Consider the following 21663-nt stretch of genomic DNA (forward strand, 5'->3'; position numbering starts at 1 on the left):
TTTATTTTGCCGGCAAAATATCGGGCTGATACCTGGCCTTATTTGGCACAGTTTTATGATGATAAAATAGAAATAGTGGATTAAAAGAGTAAAAAATTGACATTTATTTTGTGTCATTGGTTTTGTTTTCAAGGCAAGATGCTTTTATTGAAACATATAGGTGATTTGGAATGGTAATTTGACGGTAAAATATGCATATCAAAGTAGTACTAGTAGTATCAGTTGTTGGTATCAGCGACTATACCAAAATTGAAATAACTGAGTGAGTGATTTCATATATATATATATATATATATATATATATATATATATATATATATATATATATATATATATATATATATATATATATATATATATATATATTAGGTGAGATATTTTTAGAATGAGGGCCATTTATGCGGTCACTGGGGGCTACCTGGTGCCCACAAACACCGAGTTGATGACCCCCTTATCTTTAATCTCATCCAGGAACTCCAAGCTGTGGACACATCTGGTACCTTTGAAATGTACGCCTCATTTGATGGTCCCGGGGGGCAACGTGGACATCGGCGAGGACCATCTGTTCTTTTCTGATGGGATACAACTGACACTCACTTCATCCATTTTTACCCAGAGGTGAGTCAACTAAGACCGCGGAGGACGCATCGTGACATGTCAAGCGCAGATTATTTCGTAACTGTTCCCCGAACATGAGACGCCCTTCGACTTTTTCAAATCGGCAACGCAAGGGTATATTTAAAAATAGATAACGGTCCTTTTCCTCAAATCTCACTCTTATTAAAGCTTTGTATCTTCTGAGGCAATTTCAGCCTAGCAATTATATGCTCACAAGTTAGTCATTATGTTTTATAAATACATCTGCAAGACTGAAAAAAAAAAAAAATGGTTTGTCATACAAAATCACCGTAGTTACGAAAGGTTTTAGTCCACAAGTTTTGAGTGTTATCCGCCAGAAAGCAGAGGATCTCTTTTGATAAAAGGTCACAAATGACTTTTGTCGACCATGATTGCGGTCAGCAGCTGACACGCCGCGTAATCTGTGACCTTTGATCCTTAATGTGTTTTAATCAATCAAAAAAAACCACAATGGTAACAATGACACTTCAAGGTGGCAAATACATAAAACCTGTTCATTTGTGTCCACAGTTGTGTCCACCTATTTCCTCAGGAAGTCAATTGCATACCCCCCAAACATTGAAGACATCATTGAAAAGGGCTAGATGTCCTCTATTGAGGATACTAGGACTCCCTTAGCAAAGTCAAAGCAATAGCCCAAAAGCAAAATGCGTCTCAAGAAGACTTTTTTCACCCGCTACTCCTTCCACAATTTTTGATAGATTCCTACCATTTCTACCTCAACATGTTCCAAAAATGGGTGCCAGTTGTGCTTATATTTTTCATTTTTCAACAATTCATGGCTTCTCCGAAATTTCCATTTTAAACACACAAATTCTCCATTCATTCTCAATGAGTTTCAGAATTTGTTAGAATTTGCCATTGGTTTTAATTTCACATATACTGTGTGTATATATATATATATATATATATATATATATATATATATATATATATATATATATATATATATATATATATATATATATATATATATATATATATATATATATATATATATATATAAAATGTAGAAAATGTTTTCATTGTTTCCAGATGAAAACATCTCCTTCCAGCTGAGAAAAGATAGTTCATGGTTCTTTAAGAGAGATTGGATGGAAATTGCTCCAATTCCGTCGGTCCATAACGGCGTAGGCATCCCGCAGCTGCACTACCAGAATTCTCAGCATCTTCATACAAATCACTGTGCAAGTGATGAGTCCGTGGCTTTTTTCTTCATTATTTAGCCGTTAAAAATGCCACACTCCGGATGACGGGGAAAAAAATAAATAAAACACCGGCGGGGCGTATTATCAGCCGAGGGGTTCTTGAGGTTAATCAGAATTGTCTGTGGCGATGAATGGAGGGTGGACCTCCTTTCATGTCCTCCATGCACTGTTTGCTAATGGAAAAGGAAAAAAAAAAAAAACACTCAGTGGCATCCTTTGCTGACAGAAACCCGCAAAAGGAATGAAGCCAGGTGTTGTTTGCTGCTGGTTGCTAGGCAACTCTACAGGAAGTAGCATGGTGCCTTTTCCTCTTCTAGATTCAAAGTTTTCTCTTACCGTTTTTTCTACACTTTAAGACACACTACATTATAAGACACACCTTCAATGAATGGTTTATTTTAAAAATATTTTCATATAAAGGGCGCACCGCATCATTATGTGCATAGAATAGAAGCTACGGCAGTGGCTGGGGTTGCGTTATGCAGTCGGTTAAAATCATCAATCAGAATTAAGAATAAAGCTGATTTGCAGAAAATACTATTTGAAGAATTGGGGGGGACCCTCTTCATTGCAATAAAGAAATGAGCCTAATGGATTATAAAAAATCACCGATGTTAAACTATGCAAGACTTTTAGCCGTAATAGATTGACACTTAACAAGTAATTACCCTTTTTAGAACGCTATGATAAGGAGCGTGACATAAAATGCGTTTTTTATTTCAGGTCATCCCAAGGCTTTTTCAAGTCAGGATTTCGGCTCGCTAACTCCGAAACCGTATTTATTTATAGACTCTTCAGAAGCTAAGGTTTTTTTGTGCGAATGTACCCCAAAGACTACCTTGTGGCATTTTCCCAACTTGAAGGCGCCCACTGAAATATGAGTGCGGTCCTCCCGTCGAGAACACATCAGAACTCGATAGCGCTTGAAAGCATCCAGCAATTAACACTAACTCTTTCTTTATCCAGATCATTGCCACTTGGGAAAATTACATGCTTGTGAGGAAATGATTTAAAATCCAATTACGGAAGCCTTTAAGCAGCTGAGTGGTCAGGAGCATGTTAAAACTCCGAAAGAGAAACAATATCATCTTCAATTCAAAAAGCTAACACCGACTTTATATGGACAATTGTTTGTTAGCTTAGTGCAGGGGCGTCAAACTTGTGTTAGCTTGTCGTATTAGAGGACAACCACGGTATATATTTATATATAAACATTTAAAATGACAACTTCCGATTTATTATTCTTTTTTTAATACTGTCCAAAATAGTCCAAGCACAACATGATGATTACTAATCGGTTTATCATTGCATTTTGACCATTTAACTTTGTTAATAGCATCAACAAAACATACGCTATCTTTCGAAATGAAAATGTTTGTGATGTGATTTATGACCTTGCGTTCAATAATACAATACATTTATATATATATGTATATATATATATATATATATATATATATATATATATATATATATATATATATATATATATATATATATATATATATATATATATATATATATATATATATATATATATATATATATGATGGAAAGAGGTACATAGTCAGTATTATCAATAAGAGAGACTGTAGACCAAGTACCCAATCTGAGTCAAATTTATATTTATATATTACATTATATATTACATTTATATATATATGTATATATGTATATATATATATATATATATATATATATATATATATATATATATATATATATATATATATATATATATATATATATATATATATATATGAGGTATATAGTCAGCATTATCAATAAGAGAGACTGTAGACCAAGTACCCAATCTGAGTCAAACGTCTTTTATATATCTTTTCAGGCCAAACCATTCTGAAAAGTTCCGTAACTGGGTCATTTTGACCCATTCTCACAGTAACAAAGGTCATACTTAGTTTTTAACCATGTGCTATGTTTGTTTCCCTGGAATTATGGCATGCAGGGTATATATATATATATATATATATATATATATATATATATATATATATATATATTAATCATGGTTTTTATGGGTTATGTAATGAGGTAAGGATGTATTTATTTGAAGACTGAGGGTACGAGTAAATATGTATTACCACGAACGTCTCTGCAGTTTTTTTTGACGAGCTCGGGGATGTTTGCGTTAATATAGAATCTTCCCGCACTTAACTTGTAAAGTCTATTGATCCGAGTTGCACGCTTCATATTCTCCGCGGTGCTTCACGGATGATTAATGCCACGGAATTCCGAATGCTAAAGCGCATCATTAGAATGAAAAACTTACGCTATATAGCCAAGGATGCAAATGAGATAAACACGGCATACATAGCGTCCATTAATGGCGATTTTAAAAACACCTTATTTTATAATAAGGTGTTAAACACGGCAATCAGTTGTTGAAGCCTCAAAAGAATATCGCAGAAAGGGAAAGAAAATTTCCCACCTCTTTTATGGCAACACTTTTGCATAATTAGCTGCGGGTACCTCATTAAGGAGTATATGAAGTAGTCACCTCTAATCAGGGGGAGCTCAGAAAAGTGTTTTATCTGTTAGCGTCTGGCGCATTAAAGATACAAAAACATCAGGTAATTGCCAATTTGGGGAAGTCAAAAAAAAATAAAAGCCTTGTGTGAATGCGGTCATCTGGAAAAAAAAAAGTTGTGAATAGCATCCGGGTGCAAATGAAGATTTTCTTGAATGAAATTAAACATTGGTCAGGAAATAAGACATAGACCATTGTTTATTTTTATGTATTTTGATTAATTTTCATATACCAATGAGTGTTTTTCATTTTATTTTATTTTATAGCATAGTTTTTTTCATTTGCAGTTACTTTTTTTAAATTATGGTTTTTGTTTACAAGTAGTTTTTTTTATAAATGCCCATTTAATTTTTTTCTTTAGTAAACAGTCCTGTAATTGGTTCCTTCCATAGTATTTTCCTCAATTATGTTTTTGTTTATTATTTACGTTTTTCTCATTTAATGTATGTTTTTTTGTTTTGTTTTTAGAAATGCTTCATACATCATACTTTTTTTCCGATAATATGTGGACTTTCTTGTTATATTTTATGTTTGTGATTTGGTTTAACGGAAACCCTAAAATCAAATAAATAAGCAGTATGTTTTTGTTTTTAATATGTATAGCTTTTCATTTACGTTTTTTGTTTGTTTTAAACATTTTATATTTATATTATATAGAATTTCCAATATATCTGATCTTTTTATTTGCAACGGATTTTAAATATCTCATAATTATATTATAATAAATAGTGTATGAATGATATTGTTCGTATTTTTCACATTTTTTCATCTACAGCGTTTTTTCATTTGTCTTTTATTTTTGTTTTTCATACAGTATGTTTTTCTCCATTATGATGTTATTTTCGTGTTTTATTTCGTTTGGTCGTTTATAATTTTCCCATGACAATGCACATGCTTTTCCATCTACGTCCTTGTTCATTCCACATAAGTTGTCAGTTGAGTTAAGTTGAGTTAAGTATTATCGAGTGCAGTCGAGTTTATTAGCCCCTGCCCGAGTAAAAACACTTCGAGTCTCATTTCCTCCAACTTGGAAAAAACCCAACGCGGATCCGCGTGCGCCATTTTCGTCGAATATTTCACGTTACGCGGTGATAATTTTTAATTTGCTACCGCTTGGTAAGTTAAAAGCAGCAGTAAAAACAGCATACCGGAAAAACTCGGCAAAGTACCTGTTTGATTAACTGAACGCTGATTAATTGGTCTCTCTGATGTTACTTTTAATGAACAGAGAGGTCAGTCCTTTGGGGGCAAATTACCTATACACTTTTTTTTTCATATAACAGAATTAATGAAGCCTCAACGGGTGAAGCTGATGTATGCTCCTACAGTCGAGTATTTTTGCCCAACACCGAGGATGTAAAGGTTGCGCTACATGCACAAGATCCCCCATTAAATCTCATCTCCTGTGAATCATCTCTCCGTTTCTGCCCAGGAGGGAGGCGCCATGTCTATATTTAAGCACGCCTTCCAAACTTTCTTTTTTTGATATAGTCAGCCAGGCTGCCGCGGGTTTGTCCTGAATCAGGACCGGCGAATCCTTCCCTTGTTAGCTTTGCGCTGATCTAGCTAGCACGAATGGTGCCAGAAATTCCATGGGGGGTTTTAGCTTCAAGTTATTGACGTCCAAAGAAACGTCATGATCTAGACAAGTCTACTTTGGATGAACTAATGACAAAGCGAGACATTTAAGTGCATATTTGAGAAGGTATTGTAAAAAAAAGTGACTAAATCGTTAATTACAGTGAATAAATGCTAAAGTGCCAAGTAATTATATGTAAAATTTTGCAACCTATTGAGCCTTATGTAAAAATTTCAAGTACCGTTTTTCCCGCATTATAAGGGGCACCTAAAAGCCTTAATGTTTTTTTTAAAAGCTGGTGGTGCTCCTTATAATCCAGTGCGCCAATGAGTTGACATTCCCTTGAGTGCAGCTCCATCTAGTGGACACATAACAGAATGCAAATGCAGCCCCAGCCACCAGCTTTGGTTCCATGTAGCTTTGATTACATCCGCCCTATAACCTGGCGCGCCTTATAAACAGTTTTTTGTTTTTTTTGTTTTTTTTAATGGGCCATTCATTGAAGGTGGGCCTTATAATCCGATGCGCCTTATAGTGCAGAAAATACGGTAATCAGTCAACGAAGGCTATCGATGCAGTGTATAAACTTCTTTGCCACAAATTTGCTGTGCTAGCATGAAGTAAGTTAGCAAAAATGGAGGCCATCAATTTTATCCTTTGCTAGCTTTGTGCAAAGCTAACCAGTACGATGAATGCAACTTAGATGGATCTGTCAGAGCATTCCTTCGCTAGCATGAAAAAAGTGAGCAAAATTGGAGACCGGACCACAGAATTTTTCCTTTGTTAGATTTATACTGAGCACGTATAAGTTAGTATGATGGACTGAACTTGGATGAATTTGAAAATTTAGAAAAGAAACTCTTGTGTTAAGACCCCCAAAACATTAGGTGTCTCTCACGGCCATTTGCAAGCCTTTCAATAACTTTAATGACTGGCTTAGCCTGGACTCCCATCATGCAAAAGTCTTCAAAATTCATAATACTTTAGATTATGTCATAATAAATATTCTTAATGAAATTTTATAAATATATAAATATACAGCAACATTTCTTTAGCTATTATCGCATCTTTGACCATTTTTGTACATATATATAGATAGATAGATAGATAGATAGATAGATAGATAGATAGATAGATAGATAGATAGATAGATAGATAGATAGATAGATAGATAGATAGATAGATAGATAGATAGATAGATAGATAGATAGATAGATAGATAGATAGATAGGAGTTAGCTTGCTAGCTAGCTTGATGAAAAGCTCGCAGGTTAGCTTGCTAGCTTGAAGATAGATAGATAGATAGATAGATAGATAGATAGATAGATAGATAGATAGATAGATAGATAGATAGATAGATAGATAGATAGATAGATAGATAGATAGATAGATAGATAGATAGATAGATAGATAGATAGATAGATAGATAGATAGATAGATAGATAGGGTTATTGCCGCTGAAGATTTTGAGGAGTTGAAAGTAAATATATATCGATATTTGACGATTTTATGACCCTTTCAAATTCAGCCCAAATTGGTCGAAAAGTCCAGGCTAGTGAAAAATCCCTGCACACCCAAGGGTTAAATGAACCGCAAAGCTTTTCATAGGTGGATGTAGCTGTTAACTTGACGCACATCCTTCACCAGCAACATCCGGAGGCCGAGCAATGGAGTTTTTTTTTTTTTTTAGCACTGAGCAGCTGCTCCCGTTCGCGGTGCCAGCTGCCACTGTGGTCTCTCGCCTCTTTTCTGCGCGGAAACAAACAATGCACCGGTGACCAACATTCAGGAGTTCTTCAAAACTTGCTTTTTAATAGAACTTTTCAAATACTCGGGGTTATATTCGCAGAGGAAATGTATTGGCTTGACGTCGTATTTTTTTCTTGCTGCTTCTGCGATACGTTTGCAGGGATCTTCAAGGTCATTTCTACAACGCTTAACCGTACAAGGTTACATATGGAAATACGCGCTACGGTATAGTGTTATGCTGGGTTGCACATTTGTGTAGCGATTATTAGCATATAAATGCCGGAGGCACAGGTAAAGTACTTTGAAAATCTTTTGTTTTTGTTAGTTTGATCCGTGTGGGCGCAAGTGCAGGGGATCAAATATTCTGCACGTGTGGGCGGTTTGTCATGTTGTTTATTGAGGAAAATATTTGCTGAAGAGACATTTTGAAAAATGCAGGTCTTTTTTGGCATTTTTTTTTTTTAGTTCGTTATTTTATGTCTTCATGTCTTGCAATTAGCGTGTTCAAGTTTGTTTTTGTTATGTAAAGCAAATATTGCTCAAAAAGGAACTTTTGCTGTCTATTGCAGTTTTAATGGAGACTGTTGAGGGCGGAGTTTGGTTTGGTTATAAATATGAATGAGGTCAGCATTGTTGGACCTATGGATATTTTTAATTAAATAGCAGATATTTTTTCTATTTTCTATTTTTTCCTTATTCTGTCCAAGTGTAGTTTTTGAGTCTGTTTCTCAGAGTATTTCAGAGTCTAGTTCAGAGTCTAGTTTTCTGTGTATGTTTTGGTTACGCTCATATATATATATATATATATATATATATATATATATATATATATATATATATATATATATATATATATATATATATAATTTTGTGAATAATGACTTTAACACTTTCAACCCAATATAATAAATATCATAAATTTGTAAACCTTAAATTAAGGATGTTCGATACTACTCTATTTAGACCGATACCAACAAAGCTAACTTCATTTTTATATCCAAGTCTAGTTTCAGTCAATTTTTCGAGTCTAGTTTTCGAGTCAGGTTCTGAAAGAATTTCCGAGTCTAGATATCCATGTACGTTAACGTTACATTTAATTTTTTCGTGAATAATGACTTTTAATTTTTGAAGACACTATAAACAATATTACAAATTTGTAAACCAAAAATTAGGGATGCACAATACTACTTTATTCAGACCAATACCAGGACGAGTACTCAATTTTTGGGCGGGTAATGATAGCGATATCAAGTAACTGTCAACAGTACTTTTTCTACAAGCCCCCTCAAAAAAAGACACATCATGTTAAAGAAATACCTTTTCTAATATTGCACTTATCCTCAAATATCATGAGATTAATGGCACTAATCTAGTATCGAAAATGTTTTTGTGCTCCATATAGGCTGGCATAATCCTCATATTCAGTATTCAATCTGAAATTTCTGTAGCATTAATTGAGAAAGAATTCTCTCCCAAAATAAGCTCATGCATACAAAATCTCCATTTTTTTTCCGTCCTTAGTTTCGATTGAGGTTCTTCTCTAAAAGCTTTTCAGCCATTTTCATACACAAAATACATTTCACGGGAAGAATATAAATAAGCATAAAAAGTGAGTGGAAAACAGTGAGCTTCCCAGGTTCGGATCTACCCCACGCTGTCTACATAAATCACCAGTTGAAGCCAGAGGCCTGCCATCTGCTCTGCGCTTTCCTGTGGTTCCAACAGAGAACGTTGCGAGAATTCCCATCTTGCAACTTTGGGCTTTATGATAGTTTTGCCTTGCTCAAAGTGAAGGACAACCAACGCACAATCAACCACCTGAAATCTGATGCAGGGATGTGCATTTTTATATAAGCCATATTCTGACAATAATTACCGGAAAGGAACGAGATAGAAGGCGTTTGTTACAGCTAACAACTGCTTGTGTTAGCTGAGGTGGTTAAGGCTTCATTTTCCATAAAAGAAGTGAGCAGACTGAACCAACGTCCGAGTCCATTCTTGTTCACACACAGGAATTTTACAAAAATATAAAAGTTATGGTGTCTCCAGCTGATTCACCAAAGAGTGGCGTCGGTTAGAGAACACGGAAAGATAATCCATTTGACGCATTTATTAATTGCCGTCTTTTGGCACGAACATAAACTTAGCGAAACACGGACGCTGCACAATTTTGCTTATTTATGGTAAAACAAACTCAAGATGTGACGCGAGGAAAAGAAAAAACAAATACTTGCAGCGCATTCAACGTTACACTGGCGCTGTGTTCACTGACCTCTCACAATGTGGGAAATCTGAACTTCACTTCCCGTGCAACAAATATATAACTTACAGATATTAACGCAAGAAAATAGTAATGAGTGAATTTGACCAAAAAATTAAGTGTGTATCAAAAATATAAGCGTGTCTTATATTTGAGGGTAATAATTACTATTTTCTGTCAGGGTAAAAACGTGAGTGACCAGGGTGCACATTTTGTCGTTTTCTTAACTGATCCCTGACGCAGGACCTTTTGGCTTTGGGTGACATTTGGTTCCGCATAACTAGACCTGCGGGTCCACTTGGCTCTCGCTTTCGTTTACTGTGCTGTGAAATTACACACACAACCTTGAAATGATTCCCACAATAGCAGGTGGGCTTTGCGATGAAGAAAAAAACTGGAGGTGTCCCCTTAAAGGAGCACAAATTATAAAAAGTGATCTTAGCAAGCAAAAAAATAAATATGCATGAAGTAGGGTGGGACCCAAATAGATAAACGAGAGCGTATTTTCACATGGCGTGAAAACAAGGCGACGGCGTTGCGCTGAAATGTTTTGCGATCGAATTTAAGTGAGAAAATGCAAATGTGATCATCCAAAAATATGGTTGTGGCAATTCCTTTGCACTAACTAAGGTTGTGCCTTCATCAGCCGGAAGCGCAGCGAAAACATGCTGATTCACTTGAAAGAAGGCGGGGACTCATTCTCAGCCGGAGCCGCATGATTAGTGAGCGTACAATGATTTATGAGGTAAATTCAAACGGAAGCGTTTTGCCATTAAAGAGGACAATAGTGAAGGCAGCTCCTCTCTTTCCGTTCCAGAAGCTCAAAGGAGAATGATTGATGTTGATGCTGATGTGCTTGCTGTGCGTTGCCATTCCCCTTCTCAATCAAGTCGGGGCGCACGTAGCGAACCGCCGCTGCGTTCGAAGCCCAATGATAGCCAACAGTAATTTTATACACACACCTATATATATATATATATATATATATATATATATATATATATATATATATATATATATATATATATATATATATATATATATATATATATATATATATATATATATACACGCTACTGATAGTCTGTCACTCAAGAAATGGATTTTCAAATGCATCCCTGTTGCTGTCAAAAATGAGCTGCCTGCTTTCAAAAATGAAGTGTAGAAAACCGAACAGTGGTCCCATTTTGCCCACAATTTGATTTTCAAAATAAGAGCAAACGAAATGGAACATGAAGCAACTTAAAGAGAATTGTGTTGCATGTATATATATATATATATATATATATATATATATATATATATATATATATATATATATATATATATATATATATATATATATATATATATGTGTGTGTGTGTGTAGGTATTTATAAGAATTAAGAGTTTAATTGTGTGGTATTACTATGCATATGACAATAAAACTCTTGTGTGTGTATATATATATATATATATATATATATATATATATATATATATATATATATATATATATATATATATATATATATGTAAATATATGCTGTAAAGCGAAATTGTTTAAATGTTTTTGGACAGGATTCTTTTCAAATTAATAGCAAAACAGTTGGAACAAGAAGTAACTCATCCCCAAATTGTGTTAAAGTACCTCCTTTGCAAATCATTGTATGTTGACATTATGGATTTTAAGATATAATTATGAATATGTTAAACGTTTAATCAATGTTAAACGTTAATGTTAAACGTTTTAAACGTTTTTATCGTTACCTGTGCTCTTTGAAATGATGTCATTTTCAATACACAGAAACTGACAAAAGGAGATGGATAAAAACAGATGGACCTGGCTATATTTTTCCCCTAAACACATAATAATCCGAATATCCTGTTGCCCCTAGTGCAGTTGCATAAAACATATTTCCATATTGACTTCCATTGTGTTTTCATATTTATCTTTTTTTTTTGTTTCAGATCGCACATAAAGCTGCTTAGCAGAGAAAGCAAGACAACACTTGGCAAGAAGCTTTAACAAAGCTTTATTTATAGCGCAACCTGGTCCAAATGCATGTAGCCCAAAGGTACGATAAACAAAGGAATAGATTAGCAACAGGAAGAATCATCAAGACGGATATTTAAAGTAAATAAGACAGGCTAGCATATATATATTATTTTTTGCGCTAATCTGCTACATTCGCATGTATTCCCTCCAGTCGGGAACACGCGCGCTCTCATTAAAAGTTGATTAAGGGCGCCAAGCACCTCAACGGCGCTGGCGTTACAGTCGATACGCCGCCGTAGAATTGGTGAGTCATCACGCTAATCTAACAAGGTCACCGCGAAGTTTCCGCGCTCAACTGTCAGCGGCTATTTATTAGAAGACTTCCAACAAGCGATTCAATTACATATGAGCAGCCAGGCGTGTGCGCCGCGACACACACTTACATACGGGCGCGGCGCGGCGCGGTTAACGCCGCCCGCCAAAATTCCGTTCCGCTCCGTCGCTGTTTTGTAAATAAACGGCGGACGGAAATTGGTCCTTTTGACTCCAAGGTGAAGGCGAAAATTGCGCCCTTTGCGCCTTGGTTCCCCCGTCGCTCGCCGTTTTGTCTTCCAGTTGATTTCAGATGCGTCTTTTTGTTCTGTGCGAGTTTCACAGATGGAGTGACTCCAGGCTGTGGCGCTTATGCAAAATGGAGCTCTAATGAATTCCGGGCTCCCGCGATGAATGTCATAAACGGAAGGCGGAAAAAAAACGCCACCGTTGTGGAGGTAGGGTAGTATGTTTTGCATTTGGTTGCATTAGAAGTCTTTTTGTTTTCGTGCATTGCTCGAAAACATCAGGGTAAATCCACCGGAAAAGCAAATGTTTGTCGATTTATGGAATTTAAAACAGTTTATATTTAAAAATAAAAAATAAAAAAATAAAAAAAGATATATATATATATATATATATATATATATATGTTTATATGTTTACATGTTTACATGTTCAAATGTGAAAATTAAGCTATTGATATAGAGATATTCTAATTCAATAGTTAATTATCTTTTAAGTTTGGAAGTTTTGTGAAAATTGTCTCTATCTATCTATCTATCTATCTATCTATCTATCTATCTATCTATCTATCTATCTATCTATCTATCTATCTATCTATCTATCTATCTATCTATCTATCTATCTATCTATCCACGTTCCTCTTTGTTAGCTAGCTAGCTGCAGTATTAGCCTTTATCTTTAGCTAGCTGGTTTATCTCTATCTATCTATCTATCTATCTATCTATCTATCTATCTATCTATCTATCTATCTATCTATCTATCTATCTATCTATCTATCTACGTTCCTCTTTGTTAGCTAGCTAGCTGCAGTATTAGCCTTTATCTTTAGCTAGCTGGTTTATTTATCTATCTATCTATCTATCTATCTATCTATCTATCTATCTATCTATCTATCTATCTATCTATCTATCTATCGAGCTATTATTTTACTTTCCCCTTTGTTAGCTAACTAGCTGCATTATTAGCCTTTATTTTTAGCTCGCTGGTTTATTTATCTGTCTTGTTAGCTAGCTTGCAACAGTGTTGATTATTCTCTTTAGCAAGCTAGCTACAGTGCATTAAGGATGTTTCTTCTTAGCTAGCTAGCTACATCTTTCGTCTTGTTAGCTAGCTAGCTACAGCTTCTGTCTTATCTATCCATCTATCTAACCCCCCTCCTCCTCCCTCTCCAAGGCCAGGTGTGCAAGGGTCAAAGTTCAAAAGCAAGATGGCAGCCTAATGTCATGTCTGTGTGGATTATGGGACAACTGCTCCAAGAAAAGACACGCCTTCTTGCTACTCTAAAGATTTTCAAATGACAGTCTGATATTTTTCAAGCTTTACCGCTCAGGCTATTTTATTTATGATCAACTCATCCACCTACCCAAGAACCAGAACCTGGTTTCTGACATCCTCGTCCGAACAAACAAACGGTGAGTTGAACACATTGAGACACTGCTGAGACTTGTAAATGTCTTTGAATTGTGAACAGAAGAAATCTTGGTGAAACCAGTTAGCAATCGGGCAGTCGTGGCGCCGACATTTGTATGTTGCTGTCATGCACGTCTCATTATTGCCGTTCAGTCCGTTTTGCCTCGGAGCAAAACCGAGCTGAAAATTATTAGGAAAGACAAGAGACACTCATTTGAGTCCTTCAATCAGAGAAAGATGTTTTCCATATCAAATTGAGGACAACAGAGACCCAATTGGCGCACGGCTGAGATGCATTTGGAATATTTTTGAATTTTAATGAGAAAACGGACACTTCAAAAATCACAGCTATTTCTGACCAAACAAAATAACTCAAAGGAGCTTCTTGTTCTTTTCCAAAACAAATTATCTTGCGAACCTGATAAAAAAAAAAGTATTATGAAAGATTTAAAAAAAAAACGAAAATAGCATAGCGCATCACACATATTTGACTGCTGTACTAAACTTATTTAGACATTTTCAGCAGCAAAATTTTGTATCTTATTAATTTGATAACACGTTGAACATGTGAGGAAAGGAATAGGCATTGTATTTGGATAACATTTTGAAAATATGAAAGAGCATGAGTTCCCTTGAATAAGAAAAAGAAATATTCGTGAAGATTCGAATTTTTGGAATGTGTGGGAAAAGTGAGAGGGACAAATGTACAGGTAATTCAAAGATGAAACCTGGAATAAGAGAAGCGACAATGTAAAATGTTGGTGAAAATTATGAAGATTTTGATGAATATTGATCACAAGAAGTTAGAATTTTGGATGTTTTTATTTTTGTTTTTAAGCTTGCAATTGGGAATGAATGGGTATTTTTGGATGAAAAATGTTAAATTATGGAAAAACCGTGAAATTTAGGAACAATAAAAGTAATAGCTATGGAAGTGAGAATTTTCCGAAGAGTTTGAACTTGAAATGGTTTCAATATGTCAAAAAATGTCGAAGCAGTTGAATGCCAAAATATAGTGGAATAAGAAGCTGTATTATACATACGGTAATGGTAAAATGACTTGCATGTGAATTCATGATTAAAAAATGGCTACTTCGGAAAAAGCCCGCCTGAATGCGCCTTCATTAGAATGCTGGTATGTCTTCTTTCTTCAACATCTTATTCGACTAACTCTGTTAGGAAATAAAACAGATGTTGCAGTTGTAATATATGCAGGTAGTTAGTTTAGCGTGTTCTTGCGCCTGTAGGTGATCCGTCCTCTCCGTTCGCTTGCCTCATTTGTACGAGCCAGACGGCATGTTGTGCTTAAGGTAAAGACACACCCCCTGGAGTACCACCAGCTGCACAAAACATTTGCCTAATGTGTTTTACATGCCAGACGTGGAAAAAAAAGTACACTTCTCGGGCAACAGGAATTTGGTTTCATTCCTAGAGGTAGAAAAAATTGTACTCAAGTAAATGACATTTTCTGGTTTCAAAAATGAAAAATTATACAAATGACAACACGCAATGTTTTTGCAAAGGGGTCATGCTAACACATGTTTTTAATAAGTTCATGTTCCATTCAATTCACTCTTAATTTGAAACGTTAAATAAACTGTTCCAATTGTAATAGAGGGATTTTTGTCCGACTTTTTGCTGTATGTCTGCCCGTCTCTGTGCAGAATAACTCAAGCACTGTTCTGTCGAGACAGTAAATGAATACAAATGCTCAGTCCCGCCCAAGCCTGCTAACATTGGACCGGTTCCAGGACCGAAGACTTGACTATAGCCTTGGTTTTGATTGCACTTTATCCTCCAAAGAGCCAGACTATTTATTTGTGTCCACTGTGTTGGACATTTGTTTTTGGTCTATACAGTATGTTTGGATTCATTGGAGCTACCCAACTAAGACCCAGTGTCCTCTTTGCGGGACTTCATTAGAGGTCATTTCGGCCTTTCCAATTATCTCTCACATTACCTGTGAGGCCCTTTATTAAGTTTGTGTCCGAGCCTCTTCGCTTGTGCCCACTATAATGGTCATTTGTTTTTGTTCTATCTTTGGATTCGATACCCTCCTTAGTCCTAATGAGTTCATGAAAGGTCATTACCGCCCTTACCTGATCTGCTGTGTTACCCAGAAGGCCCTCTAAAAATGTTGTGTCCGAGCCTATTCGTTTGTGTCCACTGTAATGGACATTTGTTTTTGCTCCATCTTCAGACTTATTTGAAATACCCTACTAAGTCCTAGCGACTTCATCAGAGGTCATCCCGGCCTTTCCAACGATCTGCTGTGTTACCCAAAAGGCCCTCTAAAAATGTTGTGTCCGAGCCTATTCGTTTGTGTCCACTGTAATGGACATTCGTTTTTGCTCCATCTTCAGACTTATTTGAAATACCCTACTTAGTCCTAGTGACTTCATCAGAGGTCATCCCGGCCTTTCCAACGATCTGCTGTGTTACCCAAAAGGCCCTCCAAAAATGTTGTGTCCGAGCCTATTCGTTTGTGTCCACTGTAATGGACATTTGTTTTGCTCCATCTTCAGACTTATTTGAAAAACCCTACTTAGTCCTAGTGACTTCATCAGAGGTCATCCCGGCCTTTCCAACGATCTGCTGTGTTACCCAAAAGGCCCTCCAAAAATGTTGTGTCCGAGCCTATTCGTTTGTGTCCACTGTAATGGACATTTGTTTTTGCTCCATCTTCAAACTTATTTGAAATACCCTATTAAGTCCTAGCGACTTCATCAGAGATCAAGTCCTTACCTTAATTATGCAGTCGCACTCATGAATAACGCTTCTTCTTTTATTTTCTATAAAGAGCTGCCTTATCCGTTTGGAAGTATCACGCATTGGCGATTGAACGCATGGAAATCAAGGTGATGTGCAAATCAATACATTGCGAGCAAATTTGAGCCTCTATCTGAGGATGTGCGTGCCGGACCATAAATTTCAATGTTTTGGGAGCTATTATGCGCATTTACACGGAGACAGGATGTTGATTGCGGGACTGCAGAGTCGCTGAATGTCGCAACGGGGACATTCTGAGAGAGACAAAGCACTAAAGGGTTCACAAGCACATCTGCATGAGATCATAAATCTTTCTCAAATGAATAAGCACACTTTTTATTTCGCTTCCAAATCCATAACACCCCCCCCCTCCACCCGCTCTCGCCTTCCTCACTTTCTACGACTTTTTAGTGCCCGTGTCTGATAATGAGACCGAGGACAATAAAAGTTTCAGTCTGGGTCTCCATCCGTTTAGAATGTAATGGAATTATGCTTGTTTTTTCGGGGTTCTCCAAGCCTATGAAAAATTGTCATAACAAAGCTCGAGCGGGACGGCGGTGTCAGGTTTTAGCCTCGCCGCTAAATTTAATTTAGCTTGACGATCGTAATGTACAGTACATTAGCGCGCGTTATAAAAGAAAAGTCGCTGTTTGAAACCACTTAACACGGAGCCGAAACAAATATCACCAGGCAACCATTTTGAAGAATGAAATGTGAGATTTCTACCCAATATACGGTCAATATCTGCAAACGCAAAGCTAGCATAATAGCAATTGACTCATTTGTGTATTTTTTTCAAGTTTGCCTAATGAGTGTCTAAAAACTTTCTGTACTAAATGAATTGAGTACTAAAGTAATCAGTTACCATGAGTAATTGAGTACTAAAATAATTTTCTTCAAGTCAGATACTAAAAACTAATCGATTTCTCTAGCTATTAGAGTATTTAGGATAATCAATTACTAGCTAAAAGTAATTGATTATTTAAGAGCTTGACTACACAGTGTAATCAATTACTACAGTATTTGATTGTGAAAAAATATGTGATTACTTTAGGGTTAGTAATTGAGTACTTTAGGTACCAAAAGTAATCAGTTACACTAGTAATTAAAATACTTATGGAAGTTTGCCTAATAAGTGTCTAAAAATTTTCTGTACTAAATGTATTGAGTACTAAAGTAATCAGTTACCTTTAGTAATTGATTACTAAAATAATTTTCTTGGTCAGATACTAAAAACTAATCTATTTCTTTAGCTATTAGAGTATTTAGGATAATCAATTACTAGCTAAAAGCAATTGATTATTTAAGAGCTTAACTAAACAGTGTAATCAATTACTACAGTATTTGATTGTGAAAAAATATGTGATTACTTTAGGGTTAGTAATTGAGTACTTTAGGGACCAAAAGTAATCAATTACTTTAGTAATTGAAAAACTTATGGAAATCAATTACTGTAAGATTTTTTTAGCACTCGAGTACATAAAGTAACCAATTACTATGTACTTAATTTCCTAGAGTAATTACTTTAATAAACTAAGCCCAAAAGTGATTAGTTAAAGTAGAAGTTGAATTTCCCTTTTTTTTTTTCCTGTTTACATTTTTCTAACAATTACATCTTACATTAGCACACATTTTTATATTTATAGAATCCTGCACAAGTCCCCCTGGGCTGAAAAAGTATAATAGCGGCCGTAAGGTAAGAAGTATTGATTTTTGATTCTTGCCTCAAACTAAAAATCTTGAGTTGATAGAGGAATAAGCTAACATCCGTTTTTAATTCCACGCTGAAAAATGGGTTCAAATCATCTTGTATTAACCAACTCAACAAAAAAAAAAGTCTGTTTATTTTGCTCCTCTAACATCAATATCCATCAGAGGTTTAAGTCTAATTAGTAAACTAAATGTTGCCTCAAAAAATGTCATGCAAATGATCCTCAGCCAAATATTTATTCGTTTTTTTTCTCTTTTTTTTACCCTAATTAAATTCTCAAGCACCCTCAGGATGAATGATTCCCCCGTTTCAATGCAACACTTAGTGACCGGATTAAATGGCTTTCATACACCTCCAATGCAAACTATAAAATACGGGGAACGGCGCAATTATATTTCGTGACGGAAATGTTAATTAATTAATTTCCAAGTAGAATAAATCATGTGGTGTGTTAGTATAAGGCCCATCACGCTCGGTGAAATTGGCTACTTAATTCTGTGAGGCCCTCTACACGACAACCCGACGATTGGTCGCCGTGAACCCCCCTCCAGCGTGGGCTTATTACTTCTATTTCTCAGTTCGTCTCAGAAAAATTACTATGAACATATTACAGCGACACCAACTACTTTGTATCTTCTGCGCATTCGTTTGATGCAGTACTCCACCGTGCCATAGGTGGCGATAGTGACGGTTCCTACCGCGTGGCGTACATTTCACACATGCATTGTGGGATTCTTGAAAAATAACCAGAGAAATTTTGCTGCTCTTGGTAAATGCGCCTTGTAAAAGTTTTGACTTTCGTCGCACTTGTTTTCTATGCGCATTTCTCACTTCCTGTTCTCGTCTCGTGAGCTAATTCGCTAGCTAAATGGAAACTCAGAGTGAATATTTTTGTAAGGCCCCGACCCGATTCAACGTGCTGAATCAGCCGGAATTCCTTTTTCCGACAAGCCCCGAGGTTCCGACGGTGTTTCGCGACACCAGGCTGACGGCGCGGGGTTAGGGTTAGAGGTCCTTATATTTGCCTCATCAGCCCTTTGCATTGTGGGAGTTCTGGAAAAAAAAAAAAACTAGAGAAATGATGCTGTTCTTGATAAAGTTGTGAATTATAAGGACATTTGATATTCGATTGTTTTTTCCACATTCGTCACTTCCAGTTCTCATCTTGTCTTGTGAGCTAATTTGCTAGCTAAACGGCCAAACAGTGTGAATATTGTTCCGACAGCCCCGACCCAATTCAAGGTGCTGAATCGGCTCCAAACCCTTTTCCAGCACTCCGCGACAAATGTTTTGTTTCTACGCTATTTGGCCGCACCAAGCTGACGCCGCGCGACGAGAAAGAAATTCTGCTCTTCTTGATAACGTTGCGAACGATAAGGATTTCAACTTTAGCCTCGCTTGTTTTTCCCGCGTTCCTCACTTCCGGTTCATCTCTCGTCTTGTGCGCTAGCTTAATAGCTACTCAAAGGTAAGATTGTTCCAAAGTCGTTTCAACATGCTGAATCCCATCGTAAACCTTTTCCAACACCCCGCGACGAACGCCGACGTTCCCGCAGATCTTGATAAAGTTTCGCATTATAAAGATTTCGACTTTCACCCCGGTCGTTTCTTCCGCGTTCCTCACTTCCGGTTCATCTCTCGTCTGGTGCGCTAGCTTAACAGCTACTCAAAGTGAAGATTGTTCCGACGGCCCTGATCCGATTCAACATGTTGAATCAGTCCGAAATGCTTTTCCGACGCTTTGCGACGAACGCCGACTTTTCCGACGATGTTTCGCCGCACCGCACGACGACTTCCGACCGATGACGTCGTCTCAGTGCGTGGAATGCCTTCAATTTGCCTCGTGAGCTCCAGGACACGTCCCGGCTCTTCCAAACATACCCAGTGACAAATCACCCGCTTCCACCCCGTCGCCTCTGATCAAACGGATCAATTTTGAAAATATCACGACAAGCCCGGGCATCTTGAAAATTGAGAGAAAGTTGCAAGAAAATTCCGAGAGAGGCAAGCAATCTCACCAACACAGGCACCTGATCTTGACAAAAAAAAAAAAAATCAATACCGCAACCCCAGGAGCGGCCACTGTCGTGTATGTTAGATATCAAATAACAATCTCCTTTACAAGGCTCCCGAAGGCTCATGATAGAATTATATGGGAAGAAACAACATATTACAGAGCCGGGGTTATGGATGTTGTCTGCTTGTGTTCTGGTCAGTTTGAAGAACTAATGGTGTTTGCAGTTCAATACTTCACTAGATGAAATGTCATCTGCCCAGGTTTTTCCTTTCGTTTAGTCCAGTGGTGTCAAACATATGTCCCGCGGGCCAATTCCGGCCCCAGAACGAGTTTAATCCGGCCCTCGAGGTGATTTTGTAATACAGTGGACCCCCATGTTACAGCGTCCCTGGCTTACGTTTTTCTCATGTTGTGATGTGGAATACTGAGTTTTTCGTCCCCTCTTAACAGTATGTTTCCGGCTTTGCGACAAAAGACAACTGTCATGATCCTAGGGGGTTGGCTGTATTTGGGACAACTGTATATAGTAAATAAATGGTTTCCAATCTATAGAAGCATGGAGCTGCCGAAATAACGTGAACTTTTTCAAAGTTACTTGTTAATATGTTTGAAAGCATTTGTACTCGCATGCTAAATGCTCAAAAATTAAGATAACAAACCATTTTTACTCCGATTTTTTTTTTTTATGGGAATATTAGCATTAAATGGAAAAAAAAAGCAATGCTTTCAGCATTTAACATCAGCATTAGTGGGTCCCGCCCCATTATTTGAGAAATACTGTTATAATCCAAATGAAATGCTAAAAACTTAGCATTTTTTCAAAAAAGACTCGGGTTTTCTTTTATTTGCATCCTGCAAATTAAGAAAAATGAGAAAGAAAAATCCTATTTTTTTACCATTTAGCCTACTTTCAAACGTACTTCCACGTATTTTGATCATGTTTCCATATGTAAGTAGTTGTATAATCTAGGCCAAATGCTAAAACATTATCATTTTTTTGTATCTGTACTAGTCAATACATTGCAGCCTTATGGACAATAATGCTGTCTTAAGCATGTAGCCTTAATATAGTTCAGAACGTAATCACAAAATACCGTTGAACATCACGAAATACGCAGAAAAAAACGTTTGATAAATGGTGGGAATCGCATTTGACAACAGATATCTTGACATGGTCGGATCTGTTGTCTTCCTTATTGCAAGTCAACCTGGACACTGACAAAGCGCAACGGCGACGA

At 36.5% G+C, this 21663-nt stretch overlaps 1 protein-coding gene across 1 annotated transcript in view; it reads left to right on the top strand.

The window, feature by feature from the left end:
- LOC148416660 (uncharacterized) overlaps positions 1–21663 on the top strand; it is a 314743-nt gene that overhangs the window by 253850 nt on the left and 39230 nt on the right. The window contains exons 6-8 of the mRNA XM_088425825.1: positions 472–618; positions 12618–12730; positions 13692–13930. The gene's annotated coding sequence lies outside the window, so the exon portion shown is untranslated. The remainder of the gene's footprint in view (positions 1–471; positions 619–12617; positions 12731–13691; positions 13931–21663) is intronic.

Source organism: Hippichthys cyanospilos, chromosome 10 (assembly GCF_059441005.1).
Source record: "Hippichthys cyanospilos isolate Australia breed blue-spotted pipefish chromosome 10, RoL_Hcya_1.0, whole genome shotgun sequence".
Taxonomy (NCBI): domain Eukaryota; kingdom Metazoa; phylum Chordata; class Actinopteri; order Syngnathiformes; family Syngnathidae; genus Hippichthys; species Hippichthys cyanospilos.